Raw genomic sequence first — 6,084 nt, forward strand, 5'->3', positions numbered from 1 at the left:
GGGCTTCCAGGATCTGTCTTTTGCAGCGAGGTACCATATAGTTTAGCCCCCGGGAGAGAGATACTGGCTACACCAACACCGGGAAAAGGAAGAGTAAACAGAGATAAAGAGGTAACGAAGAGAGAAACCGAGACGAGAAACCGCGAAGGAGGGGAGTACCGTGTGAAGCTCTGTGTGTGATGTGTGTCGTGTGTGGGTGTGTGTGATGTGTGTGTCGAAAGATGTGGTGTGGGTGCTGCTGTGGTGTGCGTTGTGTGTGTGTGTGTGGCTTTGTGTGTGTGTGTGTGGGTGTGTGGTGTGAAAATGTGTGTCAGCTGTGCAGCTACCAGCCAGGTATCTATACAGACAGACAGGTGGTTGAAGAAGAAGCCGGTCCAGATGAGACAATTGATCAGACCCACCAGAAGATCCTGGGCCTCCACCTCCGTCCACCGGCCTGGGAGAAAGACTACACACATGACATCAGAGGACTTACTACACATAGACAATCGGGGGACTTACACACATAGACATCAAGGACTACACACATAGGCACACTCAGAGGACTACACATAGACCATTCAAGGACTACAAACACATTAGACATCAGAGGACTATCACACACAGACATCAGAGATAATAAAAAGAATTAAAGAATTAAAATAACGACAAATTAAATCAGAGGACCTACACACCATAGACACCAGAGACTACAACATAGACACCACGGGATACACACATAGACATCAGGACTACCACAACACATAGACATCAGAAGGACTACAAACACATAAACATCAGAGACTACCACAAACACATAGACATCAGAGGACTACACAACACATAGAATCAGTAGGCTACACACATAGACACAGAGACTACAACACATAGAACACCAGAGGGAACAGCACATAGACATCAAGGACTCACAATTAGACAACCAGAGACACACACTATAGACCCCAGAGGATACACAACACATAACACCAGAGGACTACACACATAAACACAAGAGACTACACACATAGGACACCCAGAGACCACACACATGGACCCAGGACTACACACATTAGGGACACCAGGAGGACTACACAACCATGACATCAGAGGACTACACACATAGACACCAAGAGACTCACAATGACATCAAGACTACACAGACACTAGACATCAGAGACTACACAACCATAACATCAAGAGGACTACACAACACATAACTCAGAGGACTACCACATAGACAACCAGAGGCACTACACACATTATTATCAACCAGAGGACTCACACACATAGAATCAGAGACTACAAACAGAGCTACACACATAGACACCAGAGACTAACACATAACACCAGAGACTACCACCACATAGACACCAGAGAGGACGACTACAACATAGACACTCAGAACTACCACACATAGACATCCAGAGGACTTAACCCACATAGTTCACTACCAGTAGCACAGAGACTAACACATAAATCAGAGGAACAATAACCAGAGGACTACACACATAACACCAGAAGACTATCACACGATACACACAAGACTTACAGAGACATACACATCATCAGAGGACCACACCATAGACATCAGAGACTACACACATGGAAGACACCAGGAACCAAGGACTACACACATAACGATCGGATCACTGACCAGAGGATACACACATATACATCAGAGGACTACACAACAGACATTGAGACATACACAAGCACAGACACAAGACTTACCAGAGACATACACATCCAAGTACACACATAGGACACATCACAGTAGGACATCAGACACATAGACACCAGAAGACTACACAACACTAACACAGACACAACAAACATCAAGAGACACACACATAGACACCAGGGACTACACACATAGCCAACCAGGAAGGACTACACACATAGACACCAGAGACTACACAACACATAACACCAGAGGACACTACCGACACACACACATAGACATCAGAGGACTACACACATAACATCAGAGGACTAACAACACAAAACATCAGAGTACTACACACATAGACATCAGAGGACTACCACATAACATCAGAGGACGAACACAACACATAGACATCCAGAGACTCACACACATAGACACCAGAGGGACTACACACATAGACACCAGAGGACTCACACCATAGGACACCAGAGACTTTACACACATAGGACACAGAGGACTACACACATAGACATCAAGAGACTACAACACATACATCAGATGCGCTAACAACACATAGACATCAGAGCACTACACACACATAGACATCAGAGGACAACAAATAGCATAGGATCACAATACCAGAGGACTACACACATAGACACCAGAGGAGCTACACATCATTAGACATCAGAGGACTACACACATAGACACAGAGGACTACACACATAGACATCAGAGGACTACCACACATCACGTACCCACATCAGAGACCTAACACCTAACATCAGAGGACTACAAAACACATACATCAGAGGATACAACATCAGACACCAGAGACTACACACATAGACACAGAGGACTCACCACTAGACATCAGAGCACTACACACATAGACACCAGTAGGACTACACACATAGACACCAGGGACTACACACATAGACACCAGAGACTAAAAACACTAACATCAAGACTCACCAGAGGACACACAGAGACTAACACAGAGGACTACACAAGAGGACTACCAAGATAAACAGACCAGAGAGCTTACACACCATAGACATCAGGGACTACACAACAGCATAGACATCAGAGGATAAACCTAACATCAGGGACTACACACATAGACACAGAGGAAACTCCATAACCAGGACTACCACAAACATCAGAGACTACATACACAGAGGACTACACAACATAGACATCAGAGGACACCAACATAGACACCAGAGGACTAACACCACATAGACACAGAGGACTACACACATAACATCATAGCACACCAGAGCTACACAACAGATACATCGACTAACACATAAGGACACTCAGAGGCACACACACATAGACATCAGAGACTACCAACACTTAACATTCAGACATACTCAGAACTACACACATAGACACCAGGTACACAATAGACACGCTACACCACATAGACATCAGAGGCACTACACACATAGACATCAGAGACTACACACATAACACCAGAGGACTACACACCACATAGACATCAGAGGACTACACACATAGACACCAGAGGACTACACAAACACATAGATCGATACCAGCTAGACCCAAGGATACACAACACATAACATCACGAGACTACACAACAATAGACATCGAGGACTACACACATAGAACCAGCACAGCGTCTCACCTCCTTCCAAACACCAGAGGCTTCTCCCATCCTCATCGATCTGGTTCCACCATCGCAGACCCACCAACAACCTGCCTGTCACATTCTTGACACACACGTAAGAAAGTGTGAGAGAGAGAGAGTGGCAGATGGTGTTGTTGAAATGTGTGGTAGGGGATGTGGTTGATTTGGTTGTGTGTGTGTGGGGTGTGTTGTGTGTGTGTGTTGGTGTGGTGTGTTGTGTGTGTGTGTGTTCTCACCTTAACAGACCAGAAGTCACAGGACAGCGAGTGAGATCATAATGAAGCAGAAGTAAAGCTCTTGGTGAACCCATCACAGAGCAGTAGGTACTATGGCAGCACTCGGAAGAACAGGTGCAGGAAGGAGCGAGGGGGTGTCTGGAAGTCATCAATCAGACAGTCAGACAGCCAGTCATGAAGTCATTCAATACGGAAAATGTCAAGTTTCTTTCAAGTACAGTCGAAAACCATCAAGCGCTATATTGAAATTGTCTATCATGAGACCGCCACAGAAAAGGAAAGAAACCAGAGTTACCTCTGCTGCAGATATGACTGTACTTGAAGAAACTTGAAATTTTCCGTATTGACTGACCTTCATTGTCTTAAGATATGATGGACTGTTGTTTCTCTTATGCTATTTTGAGCTGTTCTTGCCATAATATGGACTTTTACCAAATAGGGCTATTCTCTGTATACCACCCCTACCTTGTCACAACTAACTGATTGGCTCAAACGCATTAAGAAGGAAAAATTCCACCTATTAACTTTTAACAAGGCACAACCTGTTAATTGAAATGCATTCCAGGTGACTACCTCATGAAACTGGTTGAGAGAATTCCAAGAATGTGTAAAGCTGTCATCAAGGCAAAGGGTGGGTACTTGAAGAATCTTTGTTTAACACTTTTTTGTACTACATGATTCCATGTGTTATTTCATAGTTTTGATGTCTTCACTATTATTCTACAATGTAGAAAATAGTCAAATTAAAGAAAAACCCTTGAATGAGAAGGTGTGTCCAAACTCCTGAGTGGTACTATACATCCATGTAGACCTATAGAGGTATTACCTCTCTAGTCTCTATTACTGGACATCCATGTAGACTATAGAGGGTAGGTTACCTCTCTAGTCTCTATTACTGGGTACATCCATGTAGACCTATAGAGGGTAGGTTACCCTCTAGTCTCTATTACTGGTTACATCCATGTAGACCTATAGAGGGTAGGTTACCTCTCTACTCTATTACTGGTCATCCATGTAGACCTATAGAGGGGGTAGGTTACCTCTCTTAGTCTCTATTACTGGGAACATCCATGTAGATCTATAGAGGGTAGGTTACATCCATGTAGACCTATAGAGGGTAGGTTACCTCTCTAGTCTCTATTACTGGTTACATCCATGTAGACCTATAGAGGGTAGGTTACCTCTCTGGTCTCTCTCTTACCGGATCTTTGCCCCCCTGCGCGCTCTCTGCTCCTCCTCTTCGGTACTGAAATCCAACTCCACATCCTCCGTGTCGTCCACGAGACCACCCTGAACCGGCGCACACACAACCGTAATCACACAAACCGTTAGACCACTAGCTAGCTACCGACCGACCGGAGAAAGGATTTCATTAAAACAACAACACACGGCCACCTAGCCTACCTGTTTCATAGTGAGCCGTAAGACGGGTGTTCTCGTCCAGACCTGTCCGCTATTTGCTCATTCGTTCTGYTCTGACAGCCCTGTCCGTTGTTAATGTTGGATAGAATAAAGCAGGTGTCGCAGTGAAATGGGTCCGACTGGACCTCCTATCTAACCCACCAAAGAGATGGAGAGAGATGTTCTCGCATCAGCATCATCTGGAAAGAGAAGACGCGAACTTTCTTTCTGTGAGAGAAACACGTTGGTATTTTAATATAGCCTACATTTAGCCGTCTTATACAGTAGGCTATCCGGTCGTCTGGGCTACTTAAGCTCTTTCTTTCTGTGAGAGAAACACGCTACGTTGGTATTTTAATATAGCCTACATTTAGCCGTCTTATACAGTAGGCTATCCGGTCGTCTGGGCTACTTAAGCTGTTGCTAAGACTTGTTTTATGTTTTGTTAGGTATTAACGGACTGTTTTTTTAATTAAATGTTTTCATCAGTAATACGAGTGTTTACGTTCTTACCCGCTCTGACCAGCTCACGTCGCTGTCACTCCAACAACCGACGGTTCACTAGCAGCGCCCGTTTCAACAATAATGTCAAAACTCTTCCTTCCTCCCTCCTTTCATTCCTGCTCTCCTGTCTCCTTTTTGTGTGTGTGTGTATGTCAAGCAGTAATTTTATCATTAAACAGTATCAAAATATTGTAATCATTTTTAAATAACATTAAAAACGCTGAAGAAGTCTTTGCTATATTTAACAGACACACGTTGATTATAAGAACAGCAGCTGTACAGTTAACACACATTCAATATACAGTTAATCTGAAAAGTATTCAGACCCCTTCACTTTTTCCACATTTTGTTACATTACAGCAGTATTCTAAAATTAATTAAATTGTCCCCCCCACACCCCTCATCAATCTACACACAATACCCCATAATGACAAAGCAAAAACAGGTTTTTAGAAATGTTTGCTAATTTTGGGGGGGAAAAAAAACTTAAATATAACATTTACATAAGCATTCAGACCCTTGTCTCAGTACTTTGTTGAAGCATCTTTGGGTTCAATTCCGGGTTTGGTTGTGCCACTCAGGGACATTCAGAAACTTGTCACAAAGCCACTCCTGTGTTGTCTTGGCTGTGTGCTTAG

General features: G+C 43.7%; 1 pseudogene; it reads right to left on the bottom strand.

The window, feature by feature from the left end:
* Positions 1-351: 351 nt before the first annotated feature.
* On the bottom strand, positions 352-3,899 carry LOC112078728 (Golgi apparatus membrane protein TVP23 homolog A-like; annotated as a pseudogene).
* Positions 3,900-6,084: the final 2,185 nt, after the last annotated feature.

This window comes from Salvelinus sp. IW2-2015, unplaced genomic scaffold, assembly GCF_002910315.2.
Source record: "Salvelinus sp. IW2-2015 unplaced genomic scaffold, ASM291031v2 Un_scaffold6138, whole genome shotgun sequence".
In the NCBI taxonomy this organism is placed as follows: domain Eukaryota; kingdom Metazoa; phylum Chordata; class Actinopteri; order Salmoniformes; family Salmonidae; genus Salvelinus; species Salvelinus sp. IW2-2015.